The 22,510-nt window shown below is 34.9% G+C and overlaps 1 protein-coding gene and 1 long non-coding RNA gene across 5 annotated transcripts in view; one reads left to right on the plus strand and one right to left on the minus strand.

Moving 5' to 3' along the window:
* Positions 1-22,510, minus strand: part of Ptpmeg2 (Protein tyrosine phosphatase Meg2) — a 787,512-nt gene that overhangs the window by 94,273 nt on the left and 670,729 nt on the right. The gene's annotated exons all lie outside the window — the stretch shown is intronic.
* Positions 16,153-17,971, plus strand: LOC138700093 (uncharacterized). 2 transcript variants are annotated; one of them, XR_011332192.1, is made up of 4 exons: positions 16,153-16,398; positions 16,661-16,786; positions 17,038-17,245; positions 17,534-17,971. It is a non-coding gene; the product is annotated as an uncharacterized lncRNA (long non-coding RNA). The 2 variants fall into 2 exon arrangements; XR_011332193.1 differs by having other exon boundaries at positions 16,664-16,786.

A 22,510-nucleotide genomic window follows, 5' to 3' on the forward strand; every position in this document is an offset into this window, starting at 1 on the left:
TTCAACCAGGTAACTTGCCCCGACCGGGATTCGAACCCGGCCATCTGGTTTCGCAGCCAGACGCGCTGACCGTTACTCCACAGGTGTGGACTTGTCTTATATTAAACATTTCATAGCGTGTTTTATGAGTGCTATTGTTTTAATTCCCAATACGCTCAGTTAATTTAAGAGAGCAGTGTATTATGATAATAAATGATAGAAGGAATTTTAGTTTTGCCCTTTAAATGTGCAGAAATTTGATTCGAACAAATGTAGCATTTAAAATTCTTTTTCAGAACGAAAAGTTACATTTGTTCAGATCAAATTTCTGCATATTATAAATATAAAACTAAACTATTGCAGTAATTTATTATCACAATACACTGCTCTCTTAAATTGACTGAGCATATTGGGAATTAATTCATGGCTTTCCGAAAATACGATATGAAATATTTCATATAAACATTTTTTTTCTCGGAAAGAAAGAAAAAACGAGCAAAATTGTATTAAACTTTTTGTTTCAAATATGTCAAAGAATAACTCCTTAAAATTAACGACATTACTTACGGTTCGCTCTGTATATGAGCCATTCCACGTCAAATCGGGCAGTTTAAAAGAGAAAGATGAGCTTCATGTCACTAATTTTTATGAAATTTTTAGGCATTCTATGAGTAAAAATATACACACAGTTGTTTTTATTTTCGCCTAACTCCTTTAATTTAATAGTTACAAAATATTTAAATTTCCATAAAAGTCTGCACAGTGTTTCACATTAACTTTAATATCTCATATTATAATTGTCGTAGGAACACCGTTCTAGGCTCGTTTTAAACCCAATTAAACACGCTTTGGACACGTATGGCGTTGGAATAGACTATATTTTAAATTTTTAAATTCAAGGAATTTCGCTACTCTAGAACAATATGAAAAACTATAGTTGCATTCCTTTATTTAATTTTCAGTATGTGTGCGAAATTTCAAGATGGAACTCGAAGTAGTTCATATAAAATGAAATAGACTTAGCCAAGAAGACGTTACACAGCCGCTGCATCATGCGCGTAGCAGAACATTAGCACACGTCTCTTGCATTAAACTAATGTTATTTACAAGGAAAATAAACTGTACAGAATCAGTCCAAAGTACCACTATTTTCTCTTCATATGAGACAAGAGTATTGTTTTATTACTGCATTGTTAGCTGAAATGGAGATGGAAGAATGTATTGTTAGTGTTCCACAGAGTGTTTACTTTTCTCATACCGTTCTTTTTTTTCATAAGTTAACGCTCTATTTGACAACCCTCGTTGCTGAAGAATTTGAAAAATTCCACTAATATATTTCACAGCCAATTCGAGCAATTTCTTGAGTGTTATGATAGGATTTGAAGTGGCTGAAGATTCGCTTTCATAGCAAGCCTTTTAGTGCTGTCGTCAATGCCATCACACGGGCCTTTACCGTGCGATGTTGCAAAAAAAAGTGTCACTCTGCGGATTTTCCAAAATCCCTTTCATGCTAGCATGTGTTAACAAAATTCTTTCTATTCTTATATTATGCACTCGCGCCGTCAGAAAAATTAAATAATTTTATTAATAATCCCCACTTCCTCCTTTAGAAACGTTATTAAATAAAGTTAAAAAAGGTGAACTGCATTGATTTCATATTTAAGGCACTCAGGTATTACAACTAGATTCCTGTGTTTCACTTCACAATCTTGTGTGAAATAGATACAAATGGATGCACCGTGGTCTGTGGCCTGATCGTTATTCCAGTGAATACCCTGCACAGAATCTTGAATGACGAAGGCATAATTTTCCGAAAAATCACATATGACTAAACATTCTCCTTTCTGTATGTTTCCGTTCTCTGAGAAATTTAGCTTGCAGCTGTCAAATAAATGCATAGGGTGCAAGGGTTTCTAATTTTGTGGAGAACTTTTCTAAAAAAAAAATCCTCATCTTGTGACTCTCTAACTTCTAAATTTTGTTCTATCACCACTCATTGCGTGTAAGTAATTTTCTCAATAATGTTTTCTTCATAAAATCTTGCAAGTTGTTATACAGTGCGATCGAAAAGTTCCTCTGCAGTTCTAGTAACTCAGAATACAACCCTGTAGAAAGTTGGCACTCCCCCATTCATTCCGGTTTGACAACCTCACATCCCCAGTCCATCATATGCTTAGCGGCCAGTGCTGCCACTTGAATTCTCTACCAAATATACTTGAATTCTCCGCCTAGTGGATTCTCGGCTACACAAGCACTGCGGAGAGACTTCTCGATCGCACTGTATAAGACCCTTTTCTGGAAGAACATCTGCTTTACATTTTCGAAGTTCTAATGGAAGAGTTGCTGTTTTTCTAAACACGGGGAGGCAATATAATATTTGAAGTAGCTGGAAAACTAATTAAGGTCCACATCTAACCTTTGCAATGAGGCGTGATAACCAAACTAGGTTCGTCGTGTAATGGTGCGTCACTACTCAAAACACTAACCCAAAGAGATGTGGAAACGATCATCGGTCAGTCGGTTTCTATTAATTATTATTTGTTGTTTGTTCTGTATTATAATAAGCGTACTTTTTTTCGTGCTGTACAGTATTAAATTGCGTCTTGTTAACGATCCCCTCTTACATATCATCGTCGTTTTTATAAAACCTATGTGACAGCAGAGAAAATAATTTTTCAGAAGGAAGAAAAAGTAATTAAAAATCAATGGGCGTACATAAGAATATGAAATAATTAGGCAGAAAATGTTAGTGGATATGATGAACATAAATTACATCATCGAGGAGCAATGTAGGCCTATTGATTTTTATTTTTTTTCTTTCTCCTGAAAAATTATTTTCTGTACTGTCACATACAGTCTTACCAAAAGTTTAACGACACCCCTCCATAAGTGATGTTTCACTCCTGAACTTATACTCATGTGAAACCCTCTGATGTTTCTACAGGGATCAAATGTCTGTAAAAAGTGTAGTTTTTACTGCAAACCAAATATGTTCAACTTTAAAACTGTGGATTATGTAACAATTTGCCTGTCGTGAAACTTATTGAATAATTACATATTTAGTAACAAAAATTAATTACTCCACAATGGGTTGACTTAGATCAATGAATTTTGGAATAGAGTTAGATTATTTTCAGTCATTCTTTCAGATACCAATAATCTGCGACTTTACACTCATACTCACTGAATTTTCACCTATTTTTATTTTTTTCAAGGAAGAAATCTAACCTTTCCACATTTGTAGCAAACTCCACAGTTGGTTACTAAAATGGAAGGAATAAGCTGATTGACCAGTGTTACCAACTCATAATGTTATGATGTAAATGCCAATGGCAGATCCGGGTCCATTTACAGAGAATTTCAAGCTCAAGAGAATTTAAAAAAATGATAATTTTTCCTAAAGGAAAAACAAAACAATCTGGAATACAATGCCTGCACGAACTGTCACAAATTTTTTAAAACAAAAAGCAGTGATTGCACAAGAAGTCTTTCAGATATGTCTAACTCAATCCCAAAATTCACAGATCTAAGTCAACCCATTCTGGATTAATTAATTTTTTCCTATATATATATATATATATATATATATATATATATATATATATATATATATATATATATATATAGTTTTTCAATAAGTTTCATAACAGACAAATTGTTACATAATCCACAGTTTGGAAGATAGACAGATTGGATTTGCAGTAAAAACTTCACTTTTTACAGGCATTTGGTCCCTGTATAAACATCAGGAGGAAGTAGGCTATAAGGAGGTATAAGTATAAGTAGGCCTATACATAAGTATAAAGATAGGAGTGAAACATCACTTATGAAGGGGTATCATTAAACTTTTGGTAAAAGCAGAAAAAGGTTTTATAAAAATAACGACGATATGTACAGTAATAGAGCAAGCTATAATGGCTAGCCAGTTACCAGTAATTCAGGCCTAAAACATCACGGGATCATATGGAGAAACCCTTTAGGTATAGTCAGCTACTTGACGTAGAGACTTCGTAATGTAAGTACATTCTTGTAAAAAAAGTCTTGCATGCATTCGATGTTTTATGTTAGGTTGTTAGTTTAAAATAATTGTCTGTTATATCACGTCCTGTCACTGCTCCATACGTATTGATGCATGCCTCATTTTCCGGCGCGAACACAGAACCAATAATCGGTTAGGGCGCGGAAGGATTTTGCGGTATGTTTGTTGACATGCGGAATCTTTATGCACCTACAGAATGATTAGTGTAATTTTCCGCAAGTGTTTAGATTGATGAATTCTTATATGACGGTAAAATATAACTCCCGTCAGATCAGTGGCGGAGGAAAGAAGTTAACAGCACGAAATGACACCTTCTTGAATGAAACATGCTACAAATTAGCCTACATGCATACATGTAAGACCAGGTAGTGTAGGGGTTGGCCTTCCCTTCTGTATAGCAATAATCTGTTTTTGTAAACTGATTTTCCTAAATTGTCCAAAATATATTATGTTTTCATTTCCATTCATTGTTGAATAATTGCGCAAATTAACAATTACAAGGAAATTCCCAACCTCGTAGCATTTTTCGAGCACACTACAGCATCACACGTGTTGGAAGGGACCAGCTACTAACTCGTAACCGGAACCGTTTTACGGAAATGGGAATGGGAAATGATCTGAGGAAAACGAGAACACCGCACCCACCCACGTGGTCTGTGTTGTCACATGTACATTTTACAAGTTCAGTATCACATGCTTTTGAAGAATGTCAGTTCTTGTAAAGTCATACTATAATTATTGTTCAAAGCTCCCAGTGGACGATTAATTATTTATGTTAAAAATGATGTAGTTTGGAGTACCTACTTTCAGTTTCAAATATATTTGTATAAAACTGACAACTTGGTTGTTGCCCTGTCTAGTAAACAATGAATAGAAGTGAATTTCAGGGGCCAACTACGTAGAACTACTTCCTCTTTGTTTTACATAAACCCGACTTTAACTTTCAAATATCCACGAAAGTTTCAAACCATGAATAGTAGCCTATATATGAATAATATTTTTGATTTATAATTTAAAAAAATTTACATGGTGTCTTTCATAGCGTTGCGTTAAAACTGTTTTTGTTATTTCTCCTCCTAGATGTGTTATTGTCTGGTTGAATGCAGCATCGTTAGGTGGCAGCGGTAGCGAGCTTGCTGCACGACCAGTCGGTACCTGCCCATGCGCTGATTCAGAGGAGGATCTCCTCCCTCTCCGTTCATTTACGTGCTTTAAAACTCTACTTCTTTCTCTGGCCGCTAGTGCGCTGTTGTCTATGTGTGTTAACTGCAGTAGAGGAGGAATGGAGTGCCTTTCCTCTACACAGACAATCTCGCATCTTTCGCACAATTTTCTACAGCACATGAGCGCGCGTCGTTTAAAACTCGATCAACCGAGCTTTTCTTATAGCTGTGAACTTAAAAATTATCGAATCTTCCTCGAATTTCAAGGCACATATTTTATTTGGTATTTACTTTCAAAAGAATAAAAATGTGAGGAGGACGTTCCTCCCTTCCCTCCCCCGAGGAACCGCCACTGCGGCAGATCCTTATCGCTGAGAGGAGCTATGCATCCCACGAGCAGTACAGGCAGCGTACGCACTACTAAAATATTTCTATACAATTCAGTTCCACAGTTCCATCTTAAAATTACACATACATCGAGAAAATTAAACAGGGAATAAATTTATTATTTTATTATTTTTTAAATTCTCGCGGACATGTTGAAAATTCAAATTTAAAATAATATTAGTGTTGTATTTACAATAAATTATTCCAAAAAAACTATATTAATTATGTGAAATAAAACTACAATTCTTAAACTTTCAACTGAGGCCAAGAAAGCTCTGTGCAATACAAAGAACTGAAGTTATAAGTATTTACAAAGAACTGAAGTTATAAGTATTTATGTCTATCAATGCGCGCCCATTTTTACTTTTTTTCAATTCTGATTTATAACACAGGCCAACACAGATTTTCCTTTTTTGATTCTGACACTTGTTTCATGTTCACTTTGTTCACCTGACTCCAGAAATGTCAACGATTTTGTCCTATCACATACCAATTTTTAATAATTTCAGTAGTTGTGGTTATTAAGACATAAAAAATACACAATATCTCTAATTAAATAGGAACACAACTATTTATTTGAGAGTAAACAATCACTCTAATTTCGTTAATTTTTCATCACTGTGTTACTGGAGATGACAATATTACATGATCAAATGGCAGCATTTTCTACTGTTGTAATAGCGGACATTGGAGAAAAGTTACATCAACCATTTCTGAGAAGTGTATTCTAATGCAGATTGTTTCTGTAAACTATTTAGTGCGTTTTAGTTTATTTGTTGTGCTATAACCATGAACAGAAGGCAGTGTTTGAATGATCCAAATATATTTTGTTATACTCGTATTTGTGGACGTTTCAGGATTGTAAAACAGAGATACAATATAACTTCATTTGTTAAAACTGTTTACTTTGCTTATTTTGGAATGAAGCGGTGAGATTAGGATAAACTGTGGGTCCCTCATAAAGCGTGCAGTGTTTTATTGCGGAGTTAAGAAACTGGTTAAAGGGAAAGCAGAAGGCCCTTAGTTGTGGAATTCCGACGGTGTGGCATGAGCCAAAAACTACACTGACGACTACTATTTTTGTATTTGCAAAGTAAAAGGCTTCAATACAAAAAACGAAAAAAGGAATTACTTATCCTGATTTGGAATATGCTATAAGACCTGTACCACATGGTTCTGATATTCCTGTACCAAACCCCCCAAATGACCTTCATATACAGAATCTTGAAACAAATTCTACACCTTCGAGTCATCTGGAGATTCTGATTGGGCAGACACACAAGGCATACTCCAACCTTTCACACAAAATGAGCTGAATGATTTGATGAGAGATTTAAATCTCCCAAAGGACGCTTCATAACTTATAGCTTCAAGGCTGGAAGAAAGAATCTGCTAGCTCCAGGAACCTATGCAACCTTTTATAGAAATCTAGAGAAAAATCTACAACAGTATTTTAACCTAGAATACTTTTTAGTATATTGCACTGATATTTCAAACCCCATAAATAAGTTAGGAGCTGAGTACAAAACAAATGAATGAAGTCTTTTCAAGCAAGAGAAGTTTAAAAGGTGTGTTACTATATAATGGTACGCTTCTAGCATCCGTTTCAGTCGCTCATTCTGTCCATCTCAAGAAAATGTATGAAAATCTTGAGCGGCCACTCGAAAAAGTCAATTACAAGGAACATCAGTGCAGTGATTTGAAGATTTTGTGCATGTTATTAGGACAACAGGGTTACACCAAGTACTCATGTTTCATATGTGAATGGGACAGTCGAAAGACAGACAATCACTGGCCAAAACGAAAATGGTCTATAAGGCACACACTGATACCAGGTTCCAAGAACATAATGAAGAGCTTAGTAAATCCTGAAAAAATTCTGTTACCAAATTGGGCTTAATGAAGCAATTTACTTAAGCATTGAATAAAAATGGCAATTGGTTTGAGTATGTAATTAAGTTCCCTGCACTCTCAGAGGTAAAAGTCAAAGAAGGTATCTTCATAGGGCCGCAGATTAGAGAATTAACTAGAGATAAAACCTTTGAAGAATGTATGACTCCTTCTGAAGAAGAGGCTTGGATTAGCTTCAGAGAGTAGTTAAGTGCTTAGGAAATAATAAAGATTCAAACTATGTGCATTTTGCAAATAACACGCTAGAAAAGTACGAAGTTTTAGGCTGCAACATGAGTCTGAAACTACACTTCCTTCACTCACATTTAGACCATTTTCCAGAAAACCTTGGGAGAAGTGAGCGAAGAACAAGATGAGAGGTTTCACTAGGACATTAAAGAAAAAGAGAGGTGGTACCAGGGGTGATGGAATACATCCATGATATATAACTACTGTTGCTTGCTGAAACGGGATGATACTGCTAGAGTGCACAAGAGAACAAGTGGTACAAGAAGTTTTTCATCCAAGTGACAACGGTTCTATTGACAGTATTAAATATAAATGAACATTGTAGTGGTTTGTAGTACTTTTATTTTCCATGAAAATTTATGTTACAAGTCTTAAGTTAATGTGTTAATGTGTTTCCATACAAGTTTTTCCCTTGAATATTTATATATTACAATAAGTAATAAGTGTTAACAATTTTGATGTTCTAAGCTGTATTTATATTAAGGAAACAATTGAATTCAATGTGTATTTAATTAGTGTATTATTATTATAACATGTTGGTCATATGGTTCCCATGTATTTAATATTATAAATTTAAAACATGTTATACAGTTTTGTATTACATATAATTTTTTAGAAACCTGATATGATAGAGGAAAATGGAGGTCATTTCTGTAATCCATACTCTTTGAATATACAAAATCAGTTATTGGATTTCAAAAAGCTCTCATTTTTTTTTCTTTGTAGACCCGTATAATTAAAGAAATGGCTGAAATAAAAATATACGGCTTTCTTTTTTAACCCCCTAAATATAAACAAAACATTTCGAAACTTCAAGGTCACAAGCCTGTTCGATTTCATGAGAAATACCGCATTTATGTGTCTGTATGTGTGTGTGCGAGTGACAGTTACCTAGCAAGAAAAGAACAATCGGAAGTGCGCGCCATCTTTTACAATAAAAATGGGAACCTCCTTATTTCTGCGGTGAAATCAGAGGTTAAATTACGCGTTTCATTTGTTGGCAAAATATAAGTGTTCTGAAGGAATATAGTATAAAGCGCCATTATGTCTTATGTTCAGGAAAGTTTCGAAACTCATAGCACAAAATACGATCAATACCAAGAAAGACTGCACAACTTATACGAGGGTTGGATAAAAGTAATGGCAACAGCGCTATAATTTTGAAATTGCTTTATTGCAGAGAAAACACCACTTATATTCCTTAAGTTTAACCCCCCACACGTTTACCACCTGCTGCCACACTTGTGGAAGGCGTTGTACAGCTGTCAAAAAAAAAAAAAAAAGTGGCCGCACTCGTGAACAGCGAATATTTTCAAAGTCCACTTCGGGTCGCGGCGATGTTACACGATGCATGTGCTTGTACAAGCAGTTCCGGAACTATGAAAGTGTTCCATATCTGCGCCTCGTAGACCAGCGGTAGAGTGCTTGTTTAATGATTCAAAGGTCGTGGGTTCGGGCCTTCTTCAAGTTTTCATTTTATTTTTTAATCGTTCTTTAGCGATGTAAATGATATTCAAATTATCATTTATATTCAGTTATCGTTCTTTATGGATATCACGTTATTTATATTTTGTTATCGTTCTTTAGAGATATGAATAAAATTGAGGTCATCATTTGTATTCTGTTATCGTATTATAACGATATGAATAATAATTATTATTGTATCTCCAATGGGGGTTAGCCCTATTTTACATATGTATGTTAGGGCTATAGTTTTATACACAAAAAAGATAAGCATAAAGAGAAATGGAAAAGAAAATTAAATTAGCTTACGCGATGTAAACAAAACATAAACAATCCGTAAATTAGGCATTGCGATTGCAAAACAAATATCAGGTATCAATTTGAAACATACAAAAACATTAACAACACACATACGTAACACTTCTATAACACAAATATGCAGCTTTCCGTACCATACATAATAAATTAATACACAATAGTCACACAAACACAATCAAACTATAATTACGACATTGCGACGACATCAAGCATCCCATAACTGACTCATATGCATAACAAATCAAGTATCCGTTACAACACACACACTTCAACATAGTAACCACACTTTTAAAAGTTACAAATTTGGCTCCAAGAAGAATAAATAGGACACTGTTACTAATTACTATTCTTCTACAATTTCTTAAATACATCTGTAATAAATCTGTGAAATTCCGATATGAATAATATTCACGTTTTTTATATTGTTATCGTTCTTTAGCAATTTAAATAATATTCAAGTTATCATTTATATTCTGTTTTCCTTCATTAGCATTATAAAACAATATTCAAGTTATTTATATTGTTATTGTTCTTTCGCAATATATTAATTAAACAAACCGATATTTATCATTTATATTCTGTTATCGTTCTCTAGTGATACTGTATAAATAATATTCAAGTTATTTATATTGTAATCGTTCTTTAGCGATATAAATAACATAAATTTAATATTAGGTTTGGAAAAATCCAGTTGCATAATACTGGCATTAGTTTTTCTTTTTGTATTATTACATTATATTATCTTGAACCACAATAAATGAAAAGGAGTAACGAGGAATTGAACCTGAGACGTTGACATCTAAATTCCGACGTTAGTCCGCTGAGTTACGAGAGCATAAGTGTGGAAACATTTTCGGAAAAATTGGCCCAATCACACTCTAAGATTTTCTGATGATTCGTAGAAGCTAGTCCAGGATGCGGGGGGCAAAGGCTAATTGAGATTTCCCGGTCTCTGACCGGGTCAGACATCCTGATAGAATTAATATTTAACCCTTGCCGTGACTTTCGGTGAAGTCCGGAGGGCCCAATTAGTCAAATCCACTCTCATCATCTCCACGCTTGGGCCCCCTGGAATTTAATAAGATGCGAAAGAGATAGTGGTGTGCGGAAAGCAACGGGATGTTACCGCATTTAGGCCTATCCTTCCCAAGAAAACTGCAAACATGAACAAAGGAAGCTTTTAATAGAAGAAGAAGAAGAAGAAGAAGAAGAAGAAGAAGAAGAAGAAGAGGGATCTTCTGCGGACCTCTGGAAAAAGAACTAAGGAAGAGACTAGTGAAGTGCTTTGTGTGGAGTGTGGCATTGTATGGGGAAAGAACATGGACATTACGACGAAATGAAGAGAAACGAATTGAAGCATTTGAAATGTGGATGTGGAGAAGAACGGTGCGTGTAAAGTGGACAGACAGAATAAGAAATAAAATTGTGTTTGAAAAAGTGAGTGAAGAAAGAATGATGCTGAAACTGATTAGAAAGAGAAAAAGGAATTGGTTAGGTCTCTTGTTGAAAAGAATTAGACGACATTAGGATATGTGGATCATATGCGGAGACTAAGAGGAAGGCAGAAAATAGGAAAGATTGGAGATTGCTGGGTTTGCAATGAAAGACCTGCCCATGGACAGAACATTTATGTGTGTATGTTCAGAATGCCTGGAATATCGTGTCTAAGAACAGTCGCTATTTGCAAAGACTAGTCAATTCCATGCCCATTCGACTGCAAGATGATCGAGATAAGAGGAAGATAGACTAAATATTGAATTGTGGCTTTTTGTTTTGTTTTTTGAACGCGTAATTGTTTGAATGTTTTAAGGCCGACGCCAGTAAATTTGTTTTGTTTATGTCACGAAAGATATTTTATTGAGAATAAAATCTTTTTTCTTTCCATTTGCAGCCACAATATCATAATGATAATGATAAAGTCATGGCATAATATATTAATGAACCTGATGTTAATTACTAAAATAATCATAAAAGTGAAAGGAGCCATTATGTCTAGTTTGTCTCTCTCAAAAACAGAACAAAAAAGGACATAAAAAGCACGAGGTTGTAGTCGAACGCAGGACCTCATGAATAAGAGGCCTGAACGCTACCATTATGCTATCGAATAACACACAGTATACTTCAATTATACTGTAACTGTAGATATCAAGCAACGTGGTCCAACAACACGTAACATCGCCTGTCTCCGAATTGTAGCGAAGATACCCGAAGGGAACTTTGTTTCAGGAGAGCGGCCACTTTTTCTTTTGACAGCTGTACATCATCAGAACGTCCATCTCTGTTGATGTCCTGAAGTGACTATGGCATGAATAATGTCGTCTCTTGTACGGTATTTAAATGCGTCTCTCTCAGGCTGATCTCAGACGGACTGCAGCACAACCACACCACAAGACGGTGGTTCAATTCCTGACCGGAATTAGTATGGAAACATATGTTATTAACTTACATGGACCACTAACTAAAGCCAGTGTTGACGTCTGTTGCAATGAGTGGTCGGTATCATCCACAGAATTGTCGCTGTCGGTGGCTGAGCTCAACTCACACAGTGCGACACGCCGACCACTCGCCGCCGACACCGCATCTTTGGCTTGGCTTTGCGAGGCACGTTTCGGCCCAATGTGCGCCTGTTATAGGTATGCAATGACTATCCAAGTCCGACAGATGGCATTCATGATCCCGACGCTAAGGTGGGCCATCCTGCCATAGCCCCTGAAAGGACCAGGTCCCATTTCGCGGACTAGTAACTGATAAGGCCCGGAGCCCCAAGCCCTTCTTGAAACCCGTACTAACACCACCCCAGTCTATTGCAGATGACAGATGAAACAAGGGAAGGTGAGAGTATTGGTGGAATTATAGAGGAAACGGGAGTATCCCGAGAAAATCCTCTGCACCGCTTCGTCTATCATAATTTCCATTACGACCTGACCAGGGGTCGAACCCAGGCCGAGCGGGCAAAAATGAAAATGAATGCTCTTTTGACATGGAGTTGTATACAGAAGAGATCCACACTTTATCGTCTATTTCGATAACAATGAAACGAGACATTTACACTCATACAGTTACATCTTCAAGTGGTTATAACAACGGAATCGGAAAAAAAGGCTTAAAAAGACACGAAAGGATGTGGTAAATATAGTTCATTAAGATTCGTATATGTTATTAGCCTATATAAAATAAAATATTTAAGAGTATTATATGTCATAATATACACATACAATATATGGTCATACAGGGTATATTCAGACGTGTGTATTAATATTTCACCAAATAAACCCTACTACGAATATAATGAACAGTAGAGTCTACGATGAAGGATGGGTGGATCGGAGAAAAATTCTCTCCGACACCGGGATTCGAACCCGGGTTTCCAGCTCTACGTGCTGACGCTCTATCCAGTAAGCCACACCGGATTCCAATACCAATGCCGGATTGAATCCTCTCAGTTTAAGTTCCACCTTAGGTTTCCTCTAGTGACCAACCCTCATGCACTGTGTCATAGATGTGTGACAGTGGCACAATGTCCAACACTAATGTGCAGAGGTGCACTCATTACGAGTAACTAAGTGGCCGGGATCCGAAGGAATGTGCGCCGTCTTAAATCACCAAGTTATAAATTCTTTCCGGCACCGGGATTCGAGCCCGGGTTGGCCACTATAGGAAACCTAAGGTGGAACTTAAACTGAGAGGATTCAATCCGGCATCGGGATTGGAATCCGGTGTTGCTTAGTGGATAGAGCGTCAGCATGTAGAGCTGAAAACCCGGGTTCGAATCCCGGTGCAGGAGAGAATTTCTCCCCGTTCCACCCATCCTTCATCATATGATAACGCAGAATTTCTGCACGGAAATATATGTACTTCGTACATCGTAGGTAATAGTAGAGTCTACGCCTAGAAATGACGGCAGTCGCTTACTAAACTGCCGACAATAGCTGCGAAACGTGCATGGATAAAATAGAAAAAGGAAAGAAAGAAGAGGCGAAAGAAAGCATCTATGCTGATCCTGAACTCAATAAATGCAGAGTTAATAATAATAGAGGACTATGTTGATTTCTGAATGAACAATATTGAAGCTCTTTGAAAATCTGTAAGGCTGTATAAGGCTACACGAAAACTTAAAAATTTTCCATATTGTTATTTGTGTGTTTAAATTAATTTTCAATACTAAAATAAAAGTTTAATTTTCTTTCATCCAGAATATTTTTATGGCTGATATAAATATGTGGAAAAAAAGCACATAACATATTTTTAATTTTTATTTTTCTTGAAGTTGTTTATGAACCAGACAGTTTCATTTCTAATAAATGCACAAAAAATATAACATAAAATATAGATTTTAAAAACACCATTTGGACTCTGTAACCTTTTCCATATTCCGACTTAATTATTTTACTTCTTATAGTGAGTACGATACGTCCGTCAGGTAAAATACTTTTCCTTATTGTTACGTAATTTCCCATTATGGGCCTATTCTTCGTTAACTCAAATAAACAAATAAAATTCTGTTCTGACGACGACGCCGCGCGCCGCCTTCTTCGACGTAATAAAAGATATAACCCGTTTTGGTATTAAGTTTGCGGTGTGGTTGTCTGTGGACGATATGCACTTTAAGCGACCACAAAAAAGTGGTCCACTTGTGGTCGGTTCCGCCGGTAGCACAATCACACAAAACTACAAAATAATCGCAAAGATGTAGTCCGTGAGAGTTCAGCCCAAGACCCGTTACATAGTCAAGCGGACGATCCACGCTACACTCTCCGCACGCGGATAGTCGAGTGTATAGGGAAGACCAGGTAACTTGATACCCTAAGGGTGAAACCTAACCATTTTTCCCCCATTACTACGTATGCTAGTGGATTATGGTGATTTTCTAGTTTGAAGGTTGAATTTTCTGTTGCAAACTTCGTTTCGAATTTCGGTACTGACAAATACTACAACTGGTAGTGTTTTTGTAACTGTTATGTTGGTGTTACTGTCGTACTCTATTTAAGCGGCGTCAGTACTGCCGTTATTGAAAATGTAATAGCACTAGGTTTCTGAGTCGGTTACTGGAAGATAGTGAAATTCGAACTTATTAATAATTAATTAATATTAGTATTAATATTAATACATAATAGTTATTTTATGTGTTGCGTTGCGGTTATAAATTCAAGAATAGATAAGTACGAATAAATATAATATACTTGGGCGTGATAATGCACGTGGGTAATCGATAGAAATATTATTTCACATTTTAATTAATTTCTTTCGTGTTAAGATTTTTATTACAATGTAAAAAAAAATTAAATAGTGTGGCAGTGACTCCTCCAAGGAAGAAAATGTGTGGCATTCAGAGTACGCTTCAGAAATCTGTAGTTCACATGTATAATGAGTTGAAGAAAGAAGATGATGAAGAAGGAATTATGCTAATGGAGACACCAATTACAACCAGAATAGCAAAATTATTAGGAGTAAGTATTCTTAAGCATACATTTCAAAGTGGTATTCAGTTTTAGGAGTTTGTACTAATAATTTCATGACTGTGGTCAAACAAAACAAATTTTTAGGTTAGGCCTAGATGTTTAATCAAGTCAGTGATTTTCATATTGCCAAACTAAATACATTTAAGATACTGTAATACTGCAGTAGGTGACAGCTTAAATACATTTACAAATTAGACGAACAAATAATCAAACAGCACGAAAGTAAATTTCCAGTTTTCTCTTTTGGTATTAAATTAACCGTTCAGATCACAATTTACATGCCACATCGGCCGAAGAAAATAAAGTCATATTGTAATTATTAACTTGATATTCCAGCAAATATTACATGAATGTTGGCCTGTTATGGTGCTTAAAAATAATTCAGTTTTATATAATAACTATATACCATACTCTATAAAGCATAGGAACGTTGACTCTGGCTGAATAATTTATTCATGAGTGGTCTAAGTAATATTAAATATGGTGTTTCTTCAGAAAAGCTACCCCATCCAAAGTACTTGTTAAGATATAACACTCGAGAGGACGAGGACGCACTACTGGGAAACTAACCATTTCTTTTCGTCCTGGACCTCTCGCATGTTATATTGGTAATTAGTAACAAGTTTGAGGGAGGGACTACTACAGTGCATTAGAATATACAGGTAAGTGTCAAAGGATTTTTGTGCTGAAAGTATTTGTGGCTGTGAACTAAAACCACGTGTTCATCGCTATGTAAATATCACAGAAATCAATTAAACAAAATAAAATTATACCTTCTTTGATGTAGCTTTTCTGGAGAATTGCCTAAACATTAGCCTACTTAAACCTATCATAGACCCAACCTAACATGTTGATCATTTTCTATTCATATAGCTGGTATCATGCATGAATTTTATGATATAACAATTTTTAGAAGTGTTATGTTATAGTCTGTTATTGCAGCTTGGCTTTACTACTGCTAGAAAAGTGATAAATTCACAGAAGGGGACCCCACTTGTGACACCAGGAAAACATAGACTATGTAAACATCCAGTGACTGATGCTGATGATTTTACGAAATATGCAATTGCGAGATTTATTTATGACAAGTTACATAAAGGTAGGGAAGTTACAGGAATTATTGTGTTGATTTATGGAATGTAATTCTGATATTAGTCATATGTATAAAATTATGGCATAATTTTCATTTATTATTACAGGGGAAGTACTAACAGCAGCAAAAGTTCTGGAACATATGAATGATAATTATGAAACATATTTATTTAGAGGATCCTTATCATCAGTGAAAAAAGTTTTGAAAGAGATGACATTTCTAAGGAGCAAAGGGGATCCTTATACACATGTACGAGAAAGTGATGTTATTCGTTTTTGAGAGAGTATATAAGAAATGTGGAGCGTGAGAACCCTAAACCCGTAGTATTCTTGGATGAGACTTGGATTTTTATGAATGGTAAATTTCAATGTATTGTGAGACATTGAGTGATTGAATTTTTTACTAACAAATAGGTTAACACTTATGTGGAATATGAAATTGCAATTAGAATAGGCTACTAGTAATGAATTCAGGTGGGAACAACATGTTTTGCAATTAATAGTTTCATATTATAACTAGAGGTTAGTTATAAAATTCTGGAACGGTTTTCCTGTGTTTAAAATTTTAGTGTCTCTTAGAGTTTCAATGTGAATTGCTTTTCTCTCTCTGTTTTTTTAAGTAGGATCACCCACTTAGTCATGGAATAAACCAGGTGACGTTTCCAGTGACATGAATGGTGTTATTCGTAGACCAACAAATGAGGGTGGAAGATTAGATGCCGGAACGAAAGGTGGATTTATACTCGGTAAGTTATATTGATTTATATTTTACATAAATTTGGCAAGAGTAATTTTTTTAATCAGGGTACAAAAATATAAAAATTGGTGACTAAGTAAAAACATGGGAAAGCCTTTCACCAAAGAGGATCTCATGTCATGTTATGTTCTGTTATGTGCTATAATTGCAATAAAAGAATAAATTTGTTTTATTTTCTTTATTTAAATGCTGGGAATTCATGTGACGTAATTATATGCCCAGGTATAATTTTTATTGCAGGTGCTGATTTAATTTTTTCATGCAATTGAAAGAAAAGTCAGGACTACCATAGTGCTATGAATGGCCCTGTAGTTGAGAAGTGGGTGCAAACACAGTTGTTGATCTGAGAACATTAGGGCAATGTGTTATTGTCATGGATAGTGCTGCATATCATAGCAGACTTGTGGAAAATCAGCCAACAACAAAATGGAGGAAAGAACAGCTACTGGTGATTGCAACTGAATATAATAGATTTGTTGTACTAAATGATAAGAGTTGATGGTGTGATATCACCTTTTGATATTACATTGCAATATTAATTTCCATACTTTACAGTCATTATTATTATTATTATTATTATTATTATTATTATTATTATTATTATTATTACTACTACTACTATTACTACTACTACTACTACTACTACTACTACTACTACTACTACTACTACTACTGCAACTGTTTCTCTTATTTCTCATGATTAGGCATACTTATAGATGCTACTTTTTTCTTTCAGGTGAAATTGAATCTACATAACAATCCTAAGACAACAGAGCCTTGCCAATTACTGTCCCGAAGCGGCCTTGTCTTATGTGTTGAGTCTATATACAATTAATTCTTTCAGCTTTTTTCCCCCTTAATGTAATGAAGTTGTTGGTTGATTGATATCCAGTGTTCAGCAGTTGATGTCATTTGTTATCTTGCACTCCAATATTTAACCAGATGATTGAAAGTTGTGTAAAGTTGGACAGTCAAGACAATGATCCATATCTTCATTGAGATTTGAGAAATGGCACATGGGAGATTCTGAAATATCAGTTCTTTGTAAATATTTGAGACAATCATGGCCTGTGATAATATGAGTACAGTGGCGCGGAGGTTTATCAGCTTGTCGCTGGAAATGGATGCAGACTGAATAATTAGCTCTGGATTACTCTATAGAATCAAAAAACAACGGAAGAATATGAGATATGTTGTAGTACAACCAGTGGCTGTGCGTCCTATCCGTTCAATGGTTCAGAGAACCCCCAGGAAAAACGAGAAAAAACAATTTAATTGTTTAAATACATTTATTTATAATTTACACTATCATTCTTTGTTTTTGGCTCATCTATACTAATAATAAATCTGTAAGCGAAATTTTTCTGGTAATTTTCGCTTTTCCAAAAATAATTGGTGTTAACATGTATAATTAATCATCCTGAAACCGAAAATCTCTTTTTTGACATTTTTGTTTGTATGTCTGTCTGTCTGTCTGTCTGGATGTTTGTTACCTTTTCACGCGATAATGGCTGAACGGATTTCAATGAAATTTGGGATATAAATTAAGTTCGTTGTAACTTAGATTTTAGGCTACATGGCATTCAAAATACTTTATTTAAAAGGGGGGTTATAAGGGAGCCTGAATTAAATAAACCGAAATATCTCTCTTATTATTGATTTTTGTGAAAAATGTTACATAACAAAAGTTTTTTTAAAAATGATTTCCTATAAGTTTTATTCCAGACAAAATTTTGATAGGACTGACGACGATGGCTACAATGAAATCAAAACAAATGACTCCATCTATTTAAGGCGGCCTTGACGTTTATCAACAGTAATCTCACTAGACGTTTTGATTTATCTAGAGAAAATCAAAACTCGAGTGGGATTTAATTGACTATTACACGATTAGAAGAAAGTATATAAAGATTAGAAGTAACGAAGTACTCCAATACAATAAAATATTAATTGACTTACGAAAATACAACTGTCTTCAAATGTATTATTGTACCATCTCAACATTACAAACATTACGCTAGATGCATGCTAGATGGCAGTAGTGAGCAATGCCTTCTCGTCGAGAAGTTCTCGATCTATACATGATGGCAATCTTACTAGTCAAGAAGGCTTTGTTGATTCAGTTTCATTTTTATTAAGACAGTTGCAATCCACTTCAATTATCCGAATCCCAGTAATCAACGTCACTTGATAGATGATTTTCAATAAATCTTAATATTAAACAATATCTGATACGTGACTATCCATAATATCATATGGCAGAAGCTATAACATAACCTAACTAATATACACAAGTGTTACAAAAGTTTTAATTAACGACGATGACATAAAAAATAAACATGAATCCTTTTAAAAGGAATAATTATTGAATGTACAATTTTCAAATTTGAATGTGGTTGGTGGTTCAATTGATGTTATATTGGACGTGTGCGTAATAGAAGTGGAACTCGTTGATTTAGGCCTACATGGTGTAGTCAACTTATTCAGGATTTCCGAATGGTGCTCTTCATTTATTTGTAAATCGGATTTCAGAAGATGCATAGATAGGAGCAGTGATTTTTATTAATTCTTGTTCTTGAATGCCAATGCGAGTCATATTTGAAACTGCTGTGCATCGACTGGAGTGGTTTGTAATTATATATATATATATATATATATATATATATATATATATTTTTGACGTCCAGACCAGCGCAGTTTCAAATGTTGGCAAACAAAGAAACAAATGCTAGGGACGCGTTAAAATTAAACAAATGCTAGGGACGCGATAAAATTAAACAAATGCTAGAGACGCGATAAAATTGTGCGATAAGCAGCCATGATTGGTTGAAATACGTCCTTTCGTACCGTTTTATTGGTCAAAAGTAATATGACGGAGTAAGAGTGTAATAGTCAATATTAATATACAGAGAATATTTTATGTGTTTGTATGAAGTAATCTCAGAAGTTAATTAACCTTCACTATTTGAAATTTGTAGTTTCTCTAGATGGATATAATGCTACAAATGAGGACTGAGGTAAGATGAAAAGAAATCTGTACGCACAGAAAACTTTATATTCTGTCGAAATATTGTATAACTTGATTATTGCAACTTTATTTGGTCCACATAAAATACTCTAATTTTATACACTCATTTTACTATAGAGATCACTGGAGCTGAATTATTTTAAAAAGATGTCACGAAATGACATTCCTGCGCTCATAATTTACCCATATTCGTTTCCTGTGTTTCTTAAAATAATATTTATGTAGGGTACCTCATTTTTTTTATTTGCATAAACAATGATATACAACCGAGCGAGTTGGCTCAGGCGGTAGCATTTGAGACACGCATTCGGGGGTCCCGGGTTCAAACACCGTGGCCGACCAATCTGACTGGGGTTTTCATGATTTTCCTTAGTCATAAAGGCAAATGCAGGATTGGAAAGATACGTGCCATTATTCATCACAATCCTCAATTACCAATACCAAAGCATTAATCAAAGTCTATAACATAAAAATGATCTTCGTACACAATCAACTCTATTAATTTGGAGTGATTTATTAAAGGATGCATTCAAGACTAATTTAGAAAAATGTTAAACGAAGTATCTTTGCACCAAATGAGTGGTCTCTGGACCAAAAATGATAGCATTTTAATTATTTAAATAGAATTTAAATTAAGTAGCATATCAAACGATTTATTCTTCTATCAAACACGAATGTTCCCTGGACCCAATGTTCCATTTTAATTATTTAAATAGAATTTAAATTAAGTAGCATATCAAACGATTTATTCTTCTATCAAACACGAATGTTCCCTGGACCCAATGTTCTATTTTAATTATGTAATTACTTTATATTTATTTGTAATAAGTGCAGCGGAGAGCACGGGTACAGCTAGTATTTGATAAGTTTACTTGCTGCTCTGATGTACTTTTGTCTTATGAAAACCTATGAATCGCAGAGATCGAATACATTCTTATGAGGTTCAATTTCTCCTCTGAACCTCGCCGAGCCAGCTTCTGGACTTGCGTGCAAGGTGAAAGGTAAAGGGGAATGCCGCAGGGGAAACGTGTTCAGGCGCTGGTAAAAAGACCAGCGCACTGCGCACTGGTGTTTTAATCTTAATACATTAGTCTTGTGAGTGTGACCAGTGTTCGTTTCCAAAGAAAATGAATAGTGTTCAATATCTTTTACAAACAAATTTTTCAGTTTTAATCTCGGAAGATTAAAATAAAGAAGCTTGAAAGGCCGTTACCTCAACTCGATTTAAAGCAAGCACACAATCAAGCCGATGTAAGACATTTTGCAGACCTTTTAATGTAAACATATATGAAAGAAATAGCTGGATTTGCGGTTGTGAATCTACAAATAAATTGTTTTGTTTCTCGTGCCTGCTATTTGCTAAGGGTAAAGATACGAGCTGGACATGCACTGGTGTGTCATATTTAAGCCATTTGACACAGAAAATTAAGAAGCAGCGGAATGTATTGCTCATAAGAATGCTTGCCTAGATTTATCAGTCCTTGGAAGAACAGAAATTAGGCTACAGCTTAGCTCAGCTTTCAGGCAGAATATTGAAAGACAGAATGATAATGCAAAGAAATATCGCTATGTTCTTTCAAAGATAAATGACCACCACCACCACCATTATCATCAGGTTCATTTTAAGGTAATTATCTACTTTAAAGAACTGTAGCATTTTTTTTTTTTATTTTCAGAAATGAGATATTGTTTTAAATTGTTGGAAAACTATGTAATATCATAAAAGTAGTGAACCCCTCGCCATTTTAGGCACGAACCGACACTGAGTACAACCTATTGTGGCTGAAAGAAGTTAAACGATAACTGTAGTTGAGGAGAAATTTTTGGGAATTATTGATTAAAAGATGACTGTGGTTGAGGAGAAATATGTGACGGTTGCTCATTAAAAGTTGACTGTGGTTGAGGAAAAATGTTTGAGGGTTGCTGATTAAAGTATGACTGTAGTTGAGGAGAAATTTTTGGGAATTATTGATTAAAAGATGATTGTGGTTGAGGAGAAATTTGTGAGAGTTGCTCATTAAAAGATAACTTTAGTTGAGGAGAAATTTTTGGGAATTATTGATTGAAAGATGATTGTGGTTAAGGAGAAATTTGTGAGAGTTGCTGATTAAAATACAACTGTAGTTGAGATATTTTTGGGGATTACTGATTAAAAGATGATTGTGGTTAAGGAGAAATTTGTGACAGTTGCTGATTAAAATATGACTGTAGTTGAGGAAATATTTTTGGGAATTACTGATTAAAAGATGACTGTGATTGAGGGGAAATTTGTGACGGTTGCTGATTAAAAGATGACTGCAATTGACGAGATATTTTTGGGGATTACTGAATAAAAGATGATTATGGTTGAAGAGAAATTTCTGATGGTTGCTGATTAAAAGATGACTGTAGTTACAAGATAGTTTTGGGCATTAATGATTAAAATATAACTGTGGTTGAGGATAAATTTGTGAGGGTTGCTGATTAAAAGATGACTGCAGTTGACGAGATATTTTTTGGGAATTACTGATTAAAAGATGACTGTGGTTGAGGAGAAATTTGTGAGGATGATTAAAAGATGACTGCAGTTGATATATTTTAGGGAATTACTGATTAAAAGATGACTGCGATTGAGCAGACATTTGTGAGTGTTGCTGATTAAAAGATGACTGTAGTTGACGAGATATTTTTGGGGATTACTGATTA

The sequence above is a fragment of the Periplaneta americana genome, chromosome 5, assembly GCF_040183065.1.
Source record: "Periplaneta americana isolate PAMFEO1 chromosome 5, P.americana_PAMFEO1_priV1, whole genome shotgun sequence".
Taxonomy (NCBI): Eukaryota; Metazoa; Arthropoda; class Insecta; order Blattodea; family Blattidae; genus Periplaneta; species Periplaneta americana.